At 39.9% G+C, this 23,193-nt stretch overlaps 1 long non-coding RNA gene across 1 annotated transcript; it reads left to right on the top strand.

Moving 5' to 3' along the window:
* The first annotated feature begins 10,001 nt into the window (after positions 1-10,001).
* On the top strand, positions 10,002-10,834 carry LOC149467534 (uncharacterized). The gene is made up of 3 exons (XR_016311915.1): positions 10,002-10,352; positions 10,446-10,541; positions 10,655-10,834. It is a non-coding gene; the product is annotated as an uncharacterized LOC149467534 (long non-coding RNA).
* Positions 10,835-23,193: the final 12,359 nt, after the last annotated feature.

Here is a 23,193-nt window from a genome sequence, read left to right as displayed (position 1 = left end):
CCACAGGTTTATCCCCTCTTCACCCATTGGGGGGCTTTTATGGTTCCCTCTGCAGTAATCTCTTACTCTTTTCAAGACCTGGGCAGTGGATGTTGATGTAACTGTTGTATGCTGGGAAATTATGTCCATTGGGGGAACTAAGAGAGGTTTATGGACAATTCTCCTTAGACGCCTGGTGAAATCAACAGTTATAGCATTTTACCACCTTAAATCTGAGGGGACTTATAACGGCAAAGTCCCTAACAGGATTTGAATCTTTCTGGCGTAAGCTTCCAGTTGTTACTGGATTGTTATCCATCTCTTATAAATTATGGAATAATTTTGGATCATACACAGGCCTTAGGTTTTTGGGAAATGGGAGGTGGAGTTTGGGTGTAAATATTCTGAGACACAGAGGTGTGCAATCCAGACTCTGACCCATACCCCCTGTCTGTGCAAAGACACAGGAGAAGAATTACAAAATCTTAACAAGGTTGGTAGCTGAAGCCGGTGTCTGTGATGTACCCATGTGTCTCAGATAAGTGTTGGATGGAGTGTGGATAGCAGGGTTCATATATTGATATTTGGTGGGAATGCACTAAGCTTAGATCATTCTGGATGGAGATCAGAAAATTGTTCTTAGATATTACCTCAGTACAAATAGATAAAATATCACTTTAATTAACACTGCTAACCCTTACATCAACCAGAAATACAGGTAATCACTAATTACAAAGCTCCCTTACATAGACCATCTTGCCACATGGCTGATCAATCTGCACTGCCAGGTATTTGGCTGCATATTCTGGCTGATGGCTGAGGGTATGAAACTGTTGGTGGGGGAGCTAGAGTTTTACTTATGGCTGAGGGTTCACCATTATAATGCCTGCTAGTACATAATAAGGTCAATGGGGTAACTATAATGTAGACAGAGCAGAACATTTGGCTGTATTATTGTAATTAAGCAGTGTCAAAAAGCACACAGTGGATGAAGCCGGTACAAGAACAATATGGCTTTTTCCTTGAAGTACATAAGGATCTAAGGACATAAGGAAGTGCCTGCGGTGTTTATTTTTTAATATGTACTGTACACATTAAGTTAACAAGAACTTTGAAGAAGAATGTTGGAAGAAATATTAAAGAAGTTGTTAATATTATTTCCTGGTAGCATTTGGCAAATTGAATAGCACATACATACCCTTGAAAACTCGTCAGAGAACAGGAGGAAAACCAGATTTACTGTGCAAGTTTCCCCTAACATTTACTCACGTGCCCAGAAAACATACAACCTCTTGACTGTCTATACTGTTTATATGGAACCATTAAAAAGGGGAAATATGTGTTATAAATAAAAAAGACCAGGATGATTATAAAACTTAAAGTGTTACTAAAGCCACAACAGTAAAATCAGTCTGTATATGTAATAAAGCATGCTTGATATACTCACTGTGGAAGCTAAGAGGTTAATCCTCTGCATTTTGCAAAAAAGCTGTTTGATCTTGACTTATCTGATCCTCCCCTTCTTCCAGTGTCTCCCTCTTATCTCTTGATAAGACATATCATGTGGAGACACTATGAATATGCTCAGTTTGGTGTGTATTGCTAGAGAGGGTTTTTTTTTTCTTGGGAGGGTGCATGTGATCACCACAGGGCCAACCAGCACTGACCAGACAGAGGTCATGGGTTCTGCATCCTCCTAGAGCAGAAAGAAAACTCCTCCTACAAGCTTTAACCAGTGCTCAGCTGAAAACCGATAGAAGTCACAAGACCGCTCTAACTGCTAATGAGAAAAGGTATTTAGCAGTTTAGATTTACTAAAATAATTGCATTTCCATTTTCTGTGTCCTGTGGGAGACCAGATTGTCAAGGTCCTACCTTTTCCCTGAGGTTTTGTTGCTCCATGTGCTGGCGTCCATCTTGGATTCTGCTGTGCATGGTGGGAATCCTTTTATGCCTTCAGGGCTCTGAGGTCCATCCCCCAGAGGGGTGTGGCTGATGACATATAAGCCTGTGGCCCGCACATGCTCTTTGCACTTGTGTCTTGTGTCTTTGTCTTCCTACAGCTCTGTGTATACGCTCGTGACTCTTCTGGTATTCTGACTCGGCTTGTGATTAAGACCATTCTCTGTGTTTTCCTTCGATCTGACCTTCCGTTGCTGAACCCGGCCCGTGACCTGTGATTCTCTGTCTACTGTTCTGTACCGTTTTGTCCCGTTGTTGTCGACCCAGCTTGTCTGACTACGCTATTGTCATTCTCACCAGCTCACGCCATTGGCGGCGGCCATTACCGCAGCCGGGGTGTCTCGGGGGCCGCGACCTGGTACCTGGCTGCGTCAAGTCCATCCCCACCATCAGGGGCCCTGGTGAAGGGCAGCCTGGGACTTAGACTCCGCGCCCTGAGGGACTTCGGTCTGTTTTTTGGTGGTTGTCGTCAGCCAGTGCGTTACCCTGCCACTAGGCCTACCTGTCTGTTCCACAGCCCTGCCCTGACACAGATATTGTGAATGCAGGGTCATGGGTTTAGTAACACTTTAAGCACTGGTAACTCGTTCAAAAAAATTCATGGAACTCAAATTCTCCATCACAAACAGGTTGTGTATATCTTTCACATCTAAATGTTAACTTGCTATTAGGAGGCCTACTGCCTGCGATTTCGTTGCATCCAACAGCTTTATAATCACATCAGAGTCGGCTTCAGTCATGTGTATCCCCTGTCCACCAGGCAGACGGGATTGGTTCTCGAACACCTCCTCTACAAAGCTCATGTGACCGGCGTCCCTGTCATACAACAAACAGGAAACAGTAGAGAAATATTCCCAGGAAGAGGAGGGCAACGGTGACCAGGATAACCAGAATGAGGCACTTCTATCTGCTCCACAGAATGTACTTCAGTGTCTTGTGTAGAGGGCATGTCTGTGTGCTCCCGAGCTGTGTATCTATGGAGCCATGCTCCATGAACTTACATAGCCAGACTTAGCCCCGCTCCCCCACTTCCTCCTCACTGCATTTGAGTGACAGCAGCAGGAGTCAATGGCTTCTGCTGCTGCTTGAATCCCTGTGGGAAGAGGAAAGGAGGGCAGAACAGATGCATCCATGCACAGCACTGGATTTTTTCTCCCCTTTCTTCCCCTTTACACAGGGAAGGGGGATGCAGAGATAGAAGACATTTTTTCCTTAATGAAACGAATGCATTAAGGTAAAAAAAACATATTTACATATTTTGGCTTTAGCATCACTTTAAGAGCTAAAAAGTCATGTCTTCCACAGTGTGGTCAGGTTGTGAAAATTATATCACACAGGTGTTCAGAAATCCTCTTCTTTATGTTCTTTAATGGTGTGTCTGTGTAAATTCATTATTTTTTTTATAATTTCTTTTCTTGTTTTGCCAGTGTAAGATCCTTGGTTACAACATTATTGGAGGTGCAACTGTATGTTCCTGTAATTCTGAAGGTCCCTTTTGCATGTGTGAGACTTTTTATTAGATTGATTTGCCTACAAATGGTATGACTGCACAGTTTGCAGAGTTTTCGTTATAATGCTTGGATCCTATTTGTGACTTCACAATCAGATTGAAGTGTTCTGCTGATTAATTTATATCTGAGGTTAGGTGCTATCTGAAAGCCAGCACTGGGGGTTGCTGGAATTTTTCTTTCAGAGTTTCCTCCTCTGTTACGATGGGCTGCAGATCTTTGATTATCTTTCTTATACCTTCTAATGCTGGATTGTTTGTGGCTACTAGAGGCAGTGCCGACACAGGGTCATCCAGCTCCCAGGGCAAAGATGCCAAACTATGCCCCCCTCAGGTACATGCTGTGCAGGCTTAGGGGATCCTTCACCCAGCAGTCACTCACTTGTTAACATCACTGGCACTCTCACTACTCCTGTCAGCCTTGTGATAGAAGGAAGGCACCCCTAACCCTACAGCAAACCAGGGACAAGCGCTTATTCGCCCACCCCTTGTTTCAGCCCTAACTAGAGGTACACAGTTATTTGTTTTTTTTTTTTTCTTTTTTATATTGTAGGAGATTTTTACTTTGGGTTTTCAAGGCTGGGTTTATGCTTGTATTGATGGTTTTGTTTATGTATCCTTTCCCTTTCCATAGCCCTTCCCTTTCCTTATCTCACCAACTATCCAATTTTAAATTAATAGTGCTGGGTGTTTGTGTTTTTCCTTACAGAAAGCCAAAAGCCTGTCCTGAAAATTTGGATGTTAGTGCAAATAAAGATGTATCATGGACATTACTCAATTGTTTTTGTCACATAAAGGCTAAAAGAGATCTGCAAAATGGAGCAAAACTGTATCCCCAAAAGGAGACATGTCCAGTTGCATAGTCATAGCCTAAGCTAGGGAGCCTAAAGTGGTTCTTGATTCAAACTGTTTTTCCTACATTAAGTCAAAAAGCTCCCCACGAACTGTCCTTTCTACCCCTCCACCGTAAACACTTACCCAAGTACTTATGAAGGAATTCCTCCTGCGCACAAAAAGGAAGTGATATATGTTCCTATAGATAACTGCTGCTGACACTCTAAACTGATACCGTAACAGTGATAAATAAGATTTTTCAAAACTTACCCAAGTACTGTCAGTGATCCAGCGCTGTCCCAGCTGCAGCTCTTCCCTTCACTTCCTGCCCTCACAGGAGACAAAAGCAGCAGAGGGATCCTTGGGATCCTGCTGTTGTCAGTAAAATCATGTAAGGAAGGGAGTGGGGGGTGTGGACAAGCCATGCTGTGTGTTTATAGACTATAGCTATGGAAGCAACCTCAGGAAGAAAGAGCAGAGAATGCTGGTGGGGGACTCCAGAAGAGACAATAAGAGGCCACTCTGTGTGATACCATTGCACAGAGCAGGTACGTTTAATCTCTTTTTTATTGCAAAAATAGGTAACCTTGTCCAATCTAACAGCAGGTTTAACCTCCCTGGCGGTATGATTATTTCAGATTTTTGGTGCTGAAAGCGGTACCATTTTTTTGCATGGAAATATGTATTTTTTTTATTGTAGGCTGTAATTTTTAGGAAAAACTCACTGAAATCTGTCCGAACAAGAGTCTAGTAAACATCCCGGGTATGATAAAATTTGAAACACAAAATCATAAATTATAATTTAATAAATAATCATAAAAATAATATAAAAATAATAAAAAATTTAATTCAATAATATAATCAAACCAAAAACACTGAAATGTGAAATATAGCGCCAAGTTCGCACATTGCTGAGCTCAGTCGCAAAATCGTTTTCAGTTTCTGATGACGAATTTCCCCCACGAATCATTATCACTCAATTCTGCAAGTGGTTCTGATTTACTATCGCTGTTCTCTAGCTGATCTAAACCGCTTTTGACCTAAAGGGACACTTTTTGGACGCCATGGACATTTCTCAGTTTCCAGGCAGAAAGAACAGACAAAATGCAGGCAGGGCGCAGGACAAAGCACTAGGGACAATATGTATGTGAAATAGGTTGAAACAGCAATGTTTTACTGTGTAAAATGTAAAAAAAAAAAAATGACATTTTTTAAAATGTTTAAATTTCCGGCGGCGGCGCCCGTACGTCCCGACGTCACAGGGACAGGACACAGAAGCCGGATGCCGGCATCGGCCGGAGGAGATGGCCGGGGACGCTGCAGGGGACACATCGTGGGAGCGCAGGGTAAGGTAAGTGAAGAACACATGCCGGATCAGTGCCGCATGGTATTCCCGAGTGTAGCTCGGGGTTACCGCTTTTGGTACTGAAATGTTACCCCGAGCTACACTCGGGAATACCGCCAGGGAGGTTAAAGGAATATGAGGTTTTGTTCCCCCCAATCCCCAATTTGACAGCTAGCGGGGGATCTTCTCCCCCCCCCCCCCTCCTTAGCTGTCAAATTAAAAAAATTTATTGGTCGTGTGGGGCTCCACCCACACGGCCGCATCAGTCAGTCACAGTTATCTGTGAATGAGACATTACAAGTCCCGGCAGCCTTAGAGGCTGTCGGCTTGTAGTCCTCAATGAAGCGCCATGGTAGTTCATTAATTCTTCATGTCAGAATATCTGCTTGCTTGTACATCTCATACGGCAAGCAGGTATTCTGACAGGTCTGCAGGAGAACTGCACGGCATCAGCAATCTACTAATCACTGGTGCAATGCTTTCCAGGCTCCTGCAGAAAAAAATAATAAATGCGCATTTTTTTTTACTTGTAAAAAAATGTGCATTTATTATTTTTTTCTAAAAGGTGAACTTATCCTTTAACTCCCTTAAGCAATCACTCCCATTCAAATGGAATATGAAGGCTAATAAATATTTGGGTATATATCTAACAGTCAATTTAACAACATTGTATCTGGAGAACTATGTCCCTTAAGTACATAGGATAACAAAAGAAATCTAGAAGGTTGAGATAAAGCCATGTTCATGTGCTTAGGTAGAAATAATAATATAAAAATGAATGTGCTACCATAGGTGTTATTTTTTCTACAGACGGTGCCTATTGCAATTCCAAAGATTTCTTTCTTCTATTGTATATTCAGCAGATTTTTACAACTTTCATGTGCAAAAAATTTAAACCCAGATTAATAATAAAAATGTGAAAAATATACAAATCACAAATAATAGCGCAAACCAAATCACACAACTAAATATAACCACCACCAAATAAGTGAAAATTAATAGTGCAAAAAAAAATCAATAAATGGGGAATCTCAATATAGTCCATTCAGAAAAGTCCATATAAACATGATCCTCAGTAAATGAAGTAATGAGATCCTCCTTCATAAGCAATGTGGTATTCAGTACTCAAAAACACCCCATCAAAATGTACACTCACCATGTGCTAGTAATTAACCAGCATGTTAGTATATATCCAGCATTCACCAAACAGACTTCAAAGGACGATCCTCATGTGTTGGTAATTACTCAGCATACTACTATGTATCCAGCATATCACCAAACAAACTCCAGAGAAGATCCTCTCATATCCAGATTAGCACATGTGGGTAAAGAAAATACTCGCCATAGTGCAGTATCAGCAAACAAATTTATTGCCAAACAAACCCCCCTTAAAATCACACTCACAATGAGCAAATAAAAACAAGGCGTTTTGTTATATCAGAGCTCCAGTTGGAAGAAGTCATTGGACAAAACGCGTCAGAGTGTGGCCATCCTGTGATGTCACTACTCATGCTGATGCACGTGTCCGGATCACGTGATCGTGCTATTACCATCTTGAATGCGGGCTGGCTGGTGAGACACAGGATGCAGAGACTGGAGCTCTGATATAACAAAACGCCTTGTTTTTATTTGCTCATTGTGAGTGTGATTTTAAGGGGGGGTTTGTTTGGCAATAAATTTGTTGGATGATACTGCACTATGGCGAGTATTTTCTTTACCCACATGTTGTAATCTGGATATGAGAGGATCTTCTCTGGAGTTTGTTTGGTGATATGCTGGCTACATAGTAGTATGCTGAGTAATTACCAACACATGAGGATCGTCCTTTGAAGTCTGTTTGGTGAATGCTGGATATATACTAACATGCTGGTTAATTACTAGCACATGGTGAGTGTGCATTTTGATGGGGTGTTTTTGAGCACTGTATACCACATTGCTTATGAAGGAGGATCTCATTACTTCATTTACTGAGGATCATGTTTATATGGACTTTTCTGAATGGACTATAGTGAGATTCCACAACAATAAAACACAAACAAGCCACCCAGAATGACACGTATGGCTGGTGTCATTAACTTATCTCCGACTCACTTGTATAAGTGTGGATCCATAAACCCAAAAAGTACATACTAAGCAAAATGGTAGTGTGACAAGAACACCCCTACCTGGAAAAAGAAGGTTACTAGGTGATCCACGCTGAGTAATATGAATTCAAAAATATTCCAAACAATACTTTATTTGATCACATAGATCATAAGGAGGTTAAACATGAGCACGGTGTACATGTGAAAAAAATAAAATCATGTTAAAAAGCACTAGGCGTCTTCAGTTTCGGGTCATCTTAGCAAATAGAGTAACTTGGTTGCGATATATTGATGATGTCCTGATGGTCTGGGATGGTAGTATTGATGAGCTTAAAAGGTTTATGGAATTCCTGAACGAGAATGATAGAAATATCAAACTCACTTATACAGTAGATAGAGAGGTGATAACTTTTTTGGATTTGTCAATCTCTATCTACGGAAATGAATTGGTCACTAAAACATTTAGAAAGGAAACAGCGGCTAATACACTTCTCCATGCTAATAGCTATCATCCAAGGAGTTTAAAACAAGGAATCCCTATTGGTCAATTTCAGAGAATAAAAAGAAACTGTACAGAAGATTTTGAGTATAGATATGAATCTATTCAGCTATATAAGAGGTTCAGAGAGAGAGGCTATTCACATAGAACCCTAAGAAGAGCAAAAAGAAGAGCCCTCGGTAAAACAAGAGAGGAACTGATAAATAAACCAAAACTAAAGTTAGCTGAGAACCTTGAAAACCAACCGGTAAGATTTATAACTAAATTTGGACAACAATGGGGTGAAGTTAAGAAGGCCCTGGACTCCCATTGGTACTTATTAACTCAAAATCCGCAGATAGCTAAAGTAGTAGGAGAGAGCCCCCAAATGGTAGCAAAATGAACTCGGAATCTAAATGATATACTAGTACAATCAGAATTCCAGAGGGCACCACAAAGAAACTGGTTAACGAGGAGGACTGGGGTATATGGAATGTTCCCCTGTGGCCATTGTCAGATTTGTCCATTTGTGCATAAGTCTAATCAGTTCTTTAATAATGATAACTCTAAGATATTCCAAATACGAAGCTTCATTAATTGCTCAAGTAGCAAAATAGTGTACATGATAGAATGCCCTTACAAGAAGATGTATATAGGTAAAACTAAAAGAAACCTTAGGACGAGGATTGGTGAACATCTGAGAGATATCAGAAATGAAAATAGGAATGTTAGAAAGGGAGAAAAAGAAAACCCATTGGCTCAACACTTCAAAGAAGTTCATGGGGGCAAAACAGATGGTCTAAAAGTAAAAGGGATCTTTCTGCTGAATATTTCAGCTCGTCAGGATGACTTTGATAAAGTCCTCCTACAAAAGGAAAAATTCTGGATCTATACCCTGGGAGCACTTGCCCCATACGGACTCAATACAGAACTTAACTTTGGGTTTTTTTTTAAATGAGTCTCTTGGAACCCCCTATATATCCCAAGCTATAATCTATATTGTGGTATCTTTTATGTGAACTGAACATGGACATATTTGGACAAAATATGAACCTAACCCTGTATTTGATCCTATTTCCTCTAGATAATAAAAATAAATCTTTATAATAATTGGATTGATATTGAAGCTGAGGTAACGGGATTTGGTCTTGATGATCTCCTCTTTAGAATAAGTATTGTGCTAATATTGATCTCCTCTCTATCATTAATTCTTTCTTGAAGATGATCTGACTGTTAACATTTAGGCTCCTTCCTTCTATATCCAGCAACCATTTTAAATTTAAATTTAATATATGTGTTTTAATTCACTTTGGATCATTCCAATGTAGTGATACTCTTTCAACACAAGATGGCGAGGTGGAGACTCTTTGGTATGCAATTAGAGCACCATATAAGGCGAAGTACTGAAGTCCCCTCCCAGTTCTGACAAAGTCTGCGGTGATTGGCGGATGAAACGCGTCAACGTATTGACGTCACTACGCTCGGCGTCTTCACTGGGTGCGGCGCCCACGAGGCGGGAAGGAACGGCGGTGTCACAGCTCCCTGCTAGGAAGGCCCTTGACCCTCTGAAAACTACCATAAGGCTACTATTGCAGCGGTTCGCAAACGGCAATCTTTCAGGGAAATTTATCTTCCACTGGTGGCAAGTTATTTCAGCTTACGGCTGTTGAGATTTATAGAGCATTTATGGTATTAAAAGGGCATGCTATATGGGCCTAATTTACCCTGTATACTCGGGGAACTTTTTGTAAATCCTCTTTTGAGGACGATCTACATATATATATATATATATACGCTATCCTATCTAGGTGTTGTGCTGTGACATAGCCATATCCTCATGAAACCGCAATAACCCTCTCATTTTGAGTAATTTTTGGAAACCCTTTATTGGGTATAAATATTCAGGCCTGTATAGCCTGTTATATGCTATATACATAGTATATGGAGCAATAATCTTCTCATTTTGAGTAATTTTTGGAAACCCTTTATTGGGTATAAAAATTCAGACTTGCATAGCCTGCTATATGCTATATACACAGTTTATGTGTTTGGAATTTATATATTGTGACTACCTGGCTCCCCACCCCCACATGCATCCTGGAAAAGCATCAAGGACCTGATCCTATTTCAAGTCGACAGAAGTCTTCTTGATCTTCATTTATGGTAATATATCCACTCTATGTGTGTCCTGTTTTCAGGGTGACCTGATGCCCATGATTTTTATACGTATCACTATTTTTTTATATATATCCTCAGAATCATTTGGTACTGTGGACTCTGTTTCACTTGGGGTGGCTATCCAGGAAGTCCCTACTTTTGAGAAGTTGGCCTGCTAATCTTACTATTGAGAAGGTAATAGTAGTATCCATTGACCACTGTAGAGGGAGGCCTGGTGAACTTTGGATGTGTTTTGGTTTTTTGGTTTTCATATTTCTATATATACACTATGTATTTCTGTGTTCCAGCTTTTTCATACCAGGAGATACCTGACATATATTGGGAACACATTTGCTGAATACATGGTTCACTTGAATACAAGACGAAAACCCATGGAAACCCAGGATAACTATATCACCATTATATAACTCTGCCGTATGGTACTCTATTTGCTAAGATGACCCGAAACTGAAGACGCCTAGTGCTTTTTAACATGATTTTATTTTTTTCACATGTACACCGTGCTCATGTTTAACCTCCTTATGATCTATGTGATCAAATAAAGTATTGTTTGGAATATTTTTGAATTCATATTACTCCGCGTGGATCACCTAGTAACCTTCTTTTTCCAGGTAGGGGTGTTCTTGTCACACTACCATTTTGCTTAGTATAGTGAGATTCCCCATTTATTGATTTTTTGTTTGCAATATTAATATGCACTTATTTGGTGGTGGTTATATTTAGTTGTGTGATTTGGTTTGCGCTATTATTTGTGATTTGTATATTTTTCACATTTTTATTATTATTTTGAGTTTTTTAATAATAGCAGCATCCAGTGAGTGTATTTCCTCTTTTTATTACATTGGCGCAATGATGTTGGTATAATAGAAGTGTTGTATTTATTGGAACATTTCTTTGGTAACTAACTTTTTAGTAAACCCAGATTAGCATATCAAATTCTTACGAAAACTAGAGGGTGGATCAAGACTCTCAAATGTGAAAATTATTATACAGCAGTAGCTCTGACTAGAATACTTAGTTGAAAACATCATGTGGAATAAAAAATCTGGGTAAGGTTGGAGGAAACTATGGTAGATTATAAGATAGCCGATGCACCATGGATTCCAGGGGTATACCAAGGCCTGTCAATAACTACCTCTCCCCTTGCTATTGCGACTTTGAAAATGTGGAAATTATAAATAAACAAGGAATAACATCCACAGGTTTATCCCCTCTTCACCCATTGGGGGGCTTTTTATGGTTCCCTCTGCAGTAATCTCTTACTCTTTTCAAGACCTGGGCAGTGGATGTTGATGTAACTGTTGTATGCTGGGAAATTATGTCCATTGGGGGAACTAAGAGAGGTTTATGGACAATTCTCCTTAGACGCCTGGTGAAATCAACAGTTATAGCATTTTACCACCTTAAATCTGAGGGGACTTATAATGGCAAAGTCCCTAACAGGATTTTAATCTTTTTGGCGTAAGCTTCCAGTTGTTACTGGATTGTTATCCATCTCTTATAAATTATGGAATAATTTTGGATCATACACAGGCCTTAGGTTTTCGGGAAATGGGAGGTGGAGTTTGGGTGTAAATATTCTGAGACACAGAGGTGTGCAATCCAGACTCTGACCCATACCTCCTGTCTGTGCAAAGACACAGGAGAAGAATTACAAAATCTTAACGAGGTTGGTAGCTGAAGCTGGTGTCTGTGATGTACCCATGTGTCTCAGATAAGTGTTGGATGGGGTGTGGATAGCAGGGTTCATATATTGATATTTGGTGGGAATGCACTAAGCTTAGATCATTCTGGATGGAGATCAGAAAATTGTTCTTAGATATTACCTCAGTACAAATAGATGATAACCGGGCACAATGGCTGCAACATGTCCCATACCGACCATGGTGTATAAGAAAAGTATAGTTCACAATTTTTTTAAAAGCAGCTAAAGGTTTAACTTTTGTTTATTGGGAAAATAACCCACAAATGCTGTGACTGGATTAAACAGGTTAATTTTGTTCTGGATGTGAAGAAATGGATCTATATTTTCCATGGTAGATAAAAGCAGTTTAATCAAAAGTGGGAGATTTGAAAGAGTTCTGCCTCTTTGGGATGGCATGGAACAAACTCAATTTAATAGATGCTGGAGCAAATATAAATGCAATCCATATTAGTATATGGAAAAGGTTCTCTGAGCTCTCTCTCCCTTCTTTTTTTTTTCCCTCTGTGTTGTATTTTTTCCTTTTGTCTATTTGTTCATGTAGTCACCTGAAAATGTGGTAATATACACTATATTGCCAAAAGTATTGGGACACCCTTCCAAATTATTGGATTCAGATGTTCCAATCACCTCCATGACCACAAGTGTATAAAATCAAGCACCTAGGCATGCAGACTGCTTCTACAAACATTTGTGAAAGAATGGGTTGCTCTCAGGAGCTCGGTGAATTCAAGCGTGGTACCGTGATAGGTTTCCACCTGTGCAATAAGTCCATCCGTGAAATTTCCTTGCTACTATATATTCCACGGTCATCTGTTAGTGGTATTATAGTATATAGTGGAAGCAACTGGGAACAACAGCAACTCAGCTATGAAGTTGTAGGCCACGTAAAATAATAGAACGCTGTCAGCGCATGCTGAAGAGCACAGTGCGCAGAAGTCACCAACTGTCTGCAGAGTCAATAGCTAAAGATCTGAAATAGAGCTTCATGGAATGGGTTTCCGTGGCCAAGCAGCTGCATCCAAGCCTTACATCACCAAGTGCAACGCAAAGCGTTGGATGCAGTGGTGTAAAGCATGCCACCACTGGACTTTAGAGCAGTGGAGATGTGTTCTCTAGAGTGACCAATCATACTTCTCTGTCTGGCAATCTAATGGATGTGTATGGGTTTGGCAATTGCCAGGAGAACGGTACTTGTCTTACTGCATTGTGCCAAGTGTAAAGTTTTGTGGAGGTTGGATTATGGTGTGGGGTTGCTTTTCAGGGGTTGGGCTTGGCCTCTTAGTTTCAGTAAAGGGAACACTTAAGGCTCACCATACCAAGACATTTTGGGCAATGTCATGCTCCCAACTTTGTGAGAACAGTTTGGGGAAGGCCCCTTCCTGTTCCAACATGACTGCGCACCAGTGCACAAAGCAAGGTCCATAAAGACATGGATGAGCGAGTTTGGGGTGGAGGAACTTGACTGGCCTAACCTCAACCTGATAGAGTACCTTTGGGATGAATTCGAGTGGAGACTGTGAGCCAGGCCTTCTTGGCCGACATCAGTGCCTGAAATTACAAATGCGCTTCTGGCAGAATGGTCAAACATTCCCATAGACACACTCCTAAACCTTGTGGACAGCCTTCCCAGAATAGCTGAAGCTGTTATAGCTGCAGAGGGTGAACCAACTCAATATTGAACCCTACGGACTAAGACCATTAAAGTGCATGTGCGTGTAAAGGCAGGCGTTCCAATACTTTTTAGCAATATAGTGTATGTCAAGGAGTGCTGTAGGCTTGGCCCATGTTGGCATATAGGTATTGTCTTGTAATGGGAATTTTTTTTGAGCTTGTGTTTTTGTATTTTATATTTTTGGGTTATATGTAATGTAAAATAAAGAGTATAACAAATAGGCTTTATAATCACTTTAATACGATAGCAAGATTAATTGTAAGAGATCTGACCAAAGGATCTTTTCAAAGATCACTGGACTCCGTGCCTTTGAGAAAAGATTCCTACTAGATAACAGTGTCTTGCAAAGAAGATTTCTGAAAACAATAGCTCACAAGGTGCAGGACCCAAAAAGAGAAACTTTAAACTTTAAGGTGTTATGGCACTAGTATTGTTATTCGCTAAAGGAAAAGCAAATCCCTGTACTGAATTGCATTATGGGGCAGTAGATGATGCATGTTTCTGCAACTGGGCCACAGAAGAGATCATGTAGATAATCCAAAAGCCCACAACCTTAGAGCCCCATTTCATGTGCGTTTATACTGCCAACCTCTGGTGAAATAATTTAAGAAGTGGTATACAGTATGTGAGGCACTGGATGCAATTATTTTATCTGTCTGACAAACAGAATTGGCTATACTTGATAAATGAACCACAGCAGCTATGCCACAAAGTGGATTAACCAAAAACAGGCAGTGGCCTCCACTGAGAACGAAGACACTATGGAGAGTGTCAGTCAATCACCTTAAGAATTATCATCATTTCTTCTGTATTCAGACAAGAACGGACAGTTGCTGGAGCGCTTTACCTTTCCGGCAGCTTTCTGTTCCTGACTGCAGTAGGGGTCAGTGTGGTGTGCGATTCAGTGCATCACTCACAGCTCCCTTGTTTCTTTGGTTTTGTACAAACTTTATTTGAAGTGTATAAAACTACACTTCATTCATGTTGCTTTATAGCAGCGAGCTGCACTGCTGTACAGTGCCATGAGATTCTGTATAGCATATTGCTATACAAGCATTCTGCATTTTATCTACGCATCCTGCAGTGCAGCTCCAGGCTGCAGTGCAGTGTGAATAGGATACACACAACACAATTGTTTTCTGTGACTCCTTGAGGGAGCAAGAAAAATAAGGATTTAGCTTTCTGAATATGAGCCACAGAAGGGATCATGCAGCTAAACCCGAGGCCCACAACTTTTCAGCCATACTCCACACATAACTCAGGCCTGTGAAACACAACACACCAACAAAATGCAAAAAAAAAAGCCTGCAGCCAGTGGTTAAAGTACAACTAAAGGCAAAACCTTTTTTAGTTTTGGATAGAGCAAAGAAGGATAAGAACACCTGTCAGGTTTGTCAGGTTTTTATTGCCCTCTGTGCTCCTGTTAGAGATATCCACCCTATTTGTCCTGTTTACCATTATCATTGAAAGTGAAAGTGAAACAAAAAACCCAAATTTGGGATTGTTCCCAGAAATGTAATAGAAGAGAAATCTTCCAATGGAAGCACTAGTTCTGATGACCTGGGGGATGGGGGGGGAATTCCCTTAATTTGCAGGGATTTCCCCTCACTTCCCGTTTTGGCTATGGAACAGGAAGTAAAGGGATATGCTCCTAATGGGACACAGATGGCATAAAAACTGAAAAGGGTTATAACCCTCCTTAACTATATCCAAAATTAAACAAAAATTATGCATATAGCGGGTATGACCAAGATTAAAAAATGCTTGCCATTGATGGCCAAGGAGAGGAAAAAAGTTTGGCATTAGAAGTCAGGATGAGGGGAAAAGGTTCAATATTGGTGGTCAAGGGGAGAAAACAAATGCCAGAATTGGTGGATAACAGGTGGAAAACTAGCCCCAGTAGGGGGGCCACTGGTGCTCAGTAGGGAGATAGGAGGACATTGTTTCTATGTGGAGGGAAAGGGGGGCCCCAGTACTCTTTGGAGAGAGAGGGGGCACTGGAGTGCTGAAGAAAGAGGGGCATGGTATTAACCCACTGTGGAGGAAGAGGGGGCAATAGTGCTCTGTGGAGAGACTTAAGCAGATGTTGGGACTTTAATGTAGGAGGGAGCTAAAAACACCAGGAAATATTCCTATGAAGCTGCCCCAGCAGAACCTGAACTGGGAGATGTTTTGGGGTAATTACCTTAGTAGAAAAGCTATGCAGAGAACTTCTTCTCAATGGAAGCCTTCCAGCACTGACTGATTGAAAACACTTCTATCATTGCACTATAAGGAACCAAAAGAAAGATTTCCCTGGGTTTATTCCTTACCTGACAACCAATAACAGAAGAGGTTCCCTTCTTTGAAGTGTACAAGTAGATACTAGGAGACGAATTTGAAGTCCAGGGAGTGGCAGCTGGAGCACATGCAGCTGTAGGTGGTCTTTGTGGAGTGGGGCCAAGTCAGGTGGTCGTTGCCTGCAGTTCCTAGGAGTTTGCATTGTAGGATGCTGTGATTTTGTTAGAATAGTCTCCTTGGAAGGTATACTTACTATTTGTGGATATTGCATATTTTAGAACACTGCATTAATCCCTTGTGGTTCCATTCATTTTCAATGGCACCCCAATACACTAACACAAGGTACCTGTGTTGCTGTGAGCATTTTTCATTCTGGGGCATTGATAGTCCATTCAAATAACAGGGCTGCCTTAACACAATGCACATTAGTGCATCAGCATTAAGGTAACATACCACAAAAGAAAGGTGAGAGGGGATCCTTGAATGGGGGTGTATAATGTTGTCTTCATACAGATCTGAGAAACAATTGGATAATCCCAAATTAATTAAGCAACTACTTTTTTTCTCCACTCTTATCTAATCTCATCCCCAACTAAACAAAACACTCATTCACTTTCAGGAACTGGTGATATAATTTGTTTTTGCACTTGCACCCAAAAAATGAGAATCAACAAAGGCTGAGAAGATTGGAAAAGGATTCACTGTATTTTGTTTCCACCTGTTCAGGCTTCTTTAAGCTCTCTTGTGCCCTCATGGTGAAATTGGAACTTTACCCATAACAATTTGAAAAAAAATAATGTTCTTTAGCAAGGAACAAACATTCCACATTAATAATTATGCTACCAAAATGAGTGTGTGCTGTAAATTGCCTCCAGCATTGCTCCTTCTCTTTCTGTAACCTTCACTACCATTTTCTTCTCTCTTTTCTTTATTTCATAGTACTCTATTTGGTTGTCTCAGTCATTCCTGCATTCCCCGTACCTCAGCGGACTGTTTTAATCGGATGAGATCTTTGAGTGCTTTACCATCCACGCCTCACCATCCTTCAAAACCAATACTGTTTAATGTGTAGCATTAGGTACCATTCTCCTACTACTGAAAAATATTTTGGCTGTTAACTTTAACATTATGCTGAAGTCTTTGGCATGCCTATATACTCTTTTTTATAATCTAGCTTGTACCATGTTTCTTTATTGTTAAACTCATTAAAATGTATTGACCAGTTCTAGTTCTATCCTACATGTACAAATTAGCATTTTTTTGCTGGAAAACTACTTAGATGCACCTTGTCCAATACTTCCCTCGTTAAATCCAGCTACTATAGAGTAAATCACTATAGTGTAAATATCTAAACTTTTTTCTAATATTTCCTCCCCCACATGCTCCTTCCCCTGATTTCTCTGTCAAGATCAATGGCACAACTATCAACCAGTTCCTGTATACCAGGGTGCCGGGGGTAACCCTTGAATATGAACTGTCCTTTCAGGCCCACATCCAATCTCTGTCCAAATCATTCTGTCTCAATCTCTGCAACATCTCCAGAATGCACCCTTTTTTACCAACGACATCACCAAGCTTCTAATTCCCTCTCTTTCATCTCGAGTGTTGTAACTCCCTCCTCATTGAACTACCATTACATAGGTTATTCCCCCTTTAGTCCATCATGAATGCTGCTGCCAGACTCATCCATCTTTCCAACCGTTCAGTGTCTGCCACCCCTCTCTGCCAATCCCTCCACTGGTTTCCACTCTACCCAACGTATAAAATTCAAAATACTAGCAACAACTTCCAAAGCCATCTACAACTCTGCCCCCAGCTACATTACTAGCCTAGTCTCAGAGTATCAACCAAACCGCTTTCCTCAGTCCTCCCAAAACCTCCTGCTCTCTAGCTCCCTTGTTACCTCCTCCCATTCTCACCTCCAGGACTTCTCCCAAGCTTGTCCCATCCTATTGAACTCTTTACCGCAATCTGTCTGACTATCTCAGAATCTATCCATCTTTAGATGATCCCTGAAAACCCTTCTCATTCAAGAAGCCTATCCTGCTTCCAACTAATACACTGTGTTTTTGCTTTCTACATCAGCTCATCCCCCACAGTTATTGTTATAATTTGTATCACTTTGCCCTCCCTCTAAGATTGTAAGCTCGAACGGGCAGGGTCCTCTGATTTCTCTTGTACCAAATTGTATTGTAACTGTAATGTCTACCCTCATTTGATAAAGTGATGCGCAAACTGTTGGCACTATATAAATCCTGTATAATAATAATATAATAATAACCACTTAAACCTTAGGATATTTATAAATAGCCTAGGGATGGGAAATAGTTAAAAAATAGAATTTTAAAAGTGTTTTCAGTTTGTGGTGCTCAAATACAGTTTAGTTCCACTTTAAGGAAATTTTGCACTGAGCACTTTACTTCCACTTTACTTCCAAGGATACTGTCAGTGTATCATTTGTAATATTTGTGGTTTTGGTGGCTTAGATTCTTTTTATACACAGTAAGAACTTACTTCTTCAGTCTGAGAACAATAAGACTACTGGGATGTTACACTTTTATTTATTTTTATCACTGATAGTAAGCAACACCAATTTAGTTTAACACTTTTGGGTTAGAAAAGATAGGGGAGAGCAAAGATAAATTAATTAAAAAAAAGTTGTGGGACAATATTGGTATCTTTATTATATCTGGCAGCCCACAGCAAAATGGGAGACATTTATGATTTGGTATTTAAATTATATTTCAAGCAACCCATGCTAGGTGGGTGTTCTTTGATCTGAAAATCTGTCAAACTACGTATATGTATTTTTTCTTATATTCATTGTTGACTATCACACTTTAGACAACTAAACACAACTAATTTCTTGTCGTGTCATTTATTGGAATATATGAGCTTGATTTACTTTATAGCAGTCAATATAGTTTCAGAAGATCATTAATGCATAGCAGTACATTTTCTCTTGGGTGGCCTCAGAAACTGTGGTTTGTATAAGATCTTAATTACATATAATTTCACATACAGTGAGTTATGATTAATCTATTATACCATCAACTGCAAACTGACTCTCCTTACTTGCATGCCTACTTGAATAAGGAGCTCATTGATGTATCTTTGCATGCATAGTGGATAGCAATCTGTATACACAGCAGATTACAACCAATTTTATTATAAACCTAAATAGTTCTATGTGAGCATTTTTTCTGGATGAAAATTTCAGATTATATGTAAACTTTAGACCTAGTAGTCATCAAATCTGATGGATTTATCAAAGTTTATAATGTGAAGTTTGATTTGAACTTTCAACTGATTTAGTGATACCAAGCAATTACAGTGTTTTGCCTATAACCCGTTCTACTACAATATATTTCTGCAAGAAGACTTCAGACGTAATGTGTATATCAAAAGTATTCAAGAATTTTGTCTTGAGCAATTTTGACAATTAGTCTTTTGTGATAGTATATATTTGGTACATGCAGGGTTTAACCTTGCTGGAGTTTTTCTCTTCCTTCATACAAAGCAGATGTCATGATATCATAATGGAGGTGGTCCTGGATCTACATGTGAAGTTTGGTCTTCCTCTTATTGTTTACAATTATTGGTGAATATATTCGTTAGGTTATTTGAAATAAGATTAGACTGGGCCATGTATAGTCTTTTCAATATATTTTTTATACTTTATTATTTATATGTGGAGATTTAATCTTATGATTTAAACAAAGAAACCAATTTTAACTATTTTTGTTTATGATATAAATGGTAATTTATGAGAATTTTATAATGATATATTTTTCAGCTATTTATTTGACCGTACAAGTTCCCATGGTTATTAGTTATTTAGATTTGACCAAATTGATTGTGCAGCTTAGTGGAAGTCTAGTTTGTTTTACATTAATACAGATAAGGATTCTGAATACATTGATCACCCTGTTATATTGGTATGTGAAAGTGGGTTTGATATACTAGGCAGCAAGTGAACATGTTGTCTTTGAAGTTGATGTGTTAAAAGCCAAAAAAATGGGCAAGCATAAGGATTTTAGCAACTTTGACAAAGGCCAAATTATATTGACTGGATGACTGGGTCAGAACATCACCAAAACCTCTGCTCTCGTTGGACGTTCCAGGTCTGCAGTGGTCAGGACCTACCAGATGTGGTCCAAGGAAGGAAAACTGGTGAACTGGTGGTAAGGTCATGGGCAGACAAGGCTTATTGTTGCACATGGGGAGTGAAGGCAGGCCCTTGTAGTATGATTCAAAAGCTATTGTAGCAAGTAATTATCTCAATTCCATTACCTCTGCCAATCCTTTGCCCTCAGAAGCGCTTTTAGTACATATCACCATTTTGCCCAAGCCAGGGAAAGACCCTCAATATTGTGCTAATTATAGACCCATCTCTTTATTGAACTCTGATACTAAGTTATTGGCCAAGATCCTCACTATGCGCTTGCAGGACCCTGTTGCAGACCTAGTTCACCAGGATCAGACTGGTTTCATGGTGAGTAGTGAGGCCAGAGACAATACTATTCGGGCTTTGCATATATTACATTGGGCCCAACATGGTCCAGATCGTACACCTTGTGTAGTGCTTTCCATGGATGCCGAGAAGGCATTTGATTGGGTGAACGAGGCCTATATGAGGTGTTGCGAGGCCTCGGTTTGGGGGGGGGCTTTAGATTTTTTCATTCTTGGGGTGTAGACGGGGATTTTAACGATTGGCATCGTTAACTGACTAATTTTTTTATGAACTTGCTCCCTAGGCCGCGCTCTGAACAGACCCTTACACCATACAAGCATATGTGCACAGCACTCCCAAATTCTAAGCATCTATTATCTCAAATGTATAAATTGGTGTTGAGTGCGCACTCTAAGTCGGTTCCACACTACATAAGGGAGTGGGAGAAGGAATTGGACGTAGAATTTACCCTCTAGCAAATACCTAGGATTATTAAAATGACGCATACCTCCTCTATTAGCTCCCGTATTCAGGAGTCCTCTTATAAATTTCTCACTCGTTGGTATAGAACCCCATCCCGTCTAGCTCAAATCTTCCCTACTTTCAATGCTCGCTGCTGGAGAGGATGTGGTCACCGTGGTACCTTTCTCCATCTTTGGTGAACCTGCCCCAAAATTGCGACCTTTTGGGATGCAATTATCCCATCGATTCAGAAATTGACTTTGAGTCAAATGGAGCAATCTCCCCTTTGTCTCCTCTTTCATGTGACTTCAAGTTCCATACAGGCCTATAAGCATAGTGTCACTCCCCACCTCTTGAATGCGGCTAGATCTTTTATCCCTAGGTTTTGGAAACAATCTGTGTGTCCCACGCTTTCTGATTGGAAATGGGAGGTAGATAAAATCATAGAAGCGGAGCGCTGGGTGCACTTGGTTAGAGGTCAAAGGGAGAAATTTAAAGATATCTGGCAAGAGTGGATGTACTACTCCTCTGAGATACCGGTTGCCTAAGTCCTTTTGGGTAGATTGGACTTTTAGTGATCTCCGATCATGTCGCTATGTACACCTGGGTAATATGTGTTATTGCTTGTTTAGTACTACCGCTACAGTATTGGTTTAGCTGATTTTTTTTTGTTTTTTGTTTTCTCTTTTTCCTTCACTTCTTATTGTTCCTTTCCTTTTTTTTTTTTTTTTTGGAATATTGGAGTCACTAATTGCCGTTGATATTTAAACTATGTATGGTTTTGGTCAAGGTGTTAGATTTCTTATGTTGTTATACATTTTATTGCTGTTTTCTTTACCGATTGGCATATATTTTCTGACATTATTGCCTACTTTGTATCAAAAGTTAGACCTTTTTTCTCTTTAGTTTTGCATGGAGTGCAAAGAGGAGAAGGATTAGAAACCTGCCGGGTGGCTAGAGCACTCCTGTAAAGGATTCATGCTCATCTCCTGTCCTGCTGACAACAGTTACTAAAGAAAGATCTGTAAGGGGGACACAAACAGAAATAAAATATGACAGGGCTTCAAGCTATTCCCTATTCTACTAAATAAAGCATTTTTATATCTGCGTTGCTGTAGAATTGTTCCTTTCACTTACTGTCTGGTAAAACATTGTCAGCAGGACAGGAAGTGAGGGAAAATCTCTCTAATGGGAGTCTCAGATAGTAAAAACCAGGGATTGGTTCTAACCTTTTCCACTTCAGCTAAAACTGAAGAAAAATGTTTTAGTTGGACTAATGATTTAAGATCATTTACACTATTGTCCTAAGTGCCCCACAGAGAGGTCATTGGGGGAGACCCCATTCAAATGTTACTATGGGGCACTATGAATTGTAGTGATGCCTTTGAGTATTAATAAAATCAAAAGCAACCATTTTCAGGGAAACACCTCTAAATAGTAGAAATACTAACCCGGATGCCTGGTGTGCCAGGTTGTCAGACCAGAAAATGATGGGAAATGTCTTCAATGCAGAGACAGACAAAAACACAATTCTAGTAGTTTGTGGTTGGGTAAGAACATTAGGCAATATTTTTGCTGTCTGCTCCATCTTGTCTTGGTAGCTATCTCTCCCACTGTTTCTTGTACAGACATCCCAGGGACAGAAGGTGAAAGATAATCTCAGCGGGGTCACTGGCAGAAATCATAATTCTTCCTCACCTTAGTTCCCACTGTGCAATATTTGTCTAATAAAGGAATAGTTGTACCCAGCAATACAACAAATGTTTTAATTGTTCATTTAATGCCCGAGGGTGATAGGATCCTGCTAGAACATTCACATGTACAATGTTTGGGTCAGTGCAGGGGAAAGAAATGACAGTCCTTCAGCTCCACAATTGTTATCTTTTGGTTTGTGATGCTTGAAAAGTGGTGGAATAAAAAGTGGGTTTATCTAAAATGGGCGTGATTAAACCAGTGTGATTTAGACATAATGAAAATGGTAAAATATAGCAGGGGTTTTTATCAACATTTTATTTATATTATACAATCTTTTCTCTTTCATATGGAAATTATGATAGCTTACAATTCCTTAGGTCCCCTTCACACTAGTGGGCTATGTTAACCACATTAATCAATATGTATTTTGATTCAATGCAATGCCATTCTGAATAGCATCTCAGCGGCTTCTCAACACACTTGGATTACAGCTCAGCACAACATTTGGCAACACACTACTATGCAATAACATGCTTTGCTCTGCCACAAATGCTACATG

Source organism: Staurois parvus, unplaced genomic scaffold (genome assembly GCF_062004578.1).
Source record: "Staurois parvus isolate SC_StPar_1 unplaced genomic scaffold, SC_StPar_1.0 ptg000106l, whole genome shotgun sequence".
Classification (NCBI taxonomy): domain Eukaryota; kingdom Metazoa; phylum Chordata; class Amphibia; order Anura; family Ranidae; genus Staurois; species Staurois parvus.
Note: the sequence above shows the minus strand (reverse complement) of the source record. Positions and strands in the feature narration are given on the sequence as shown.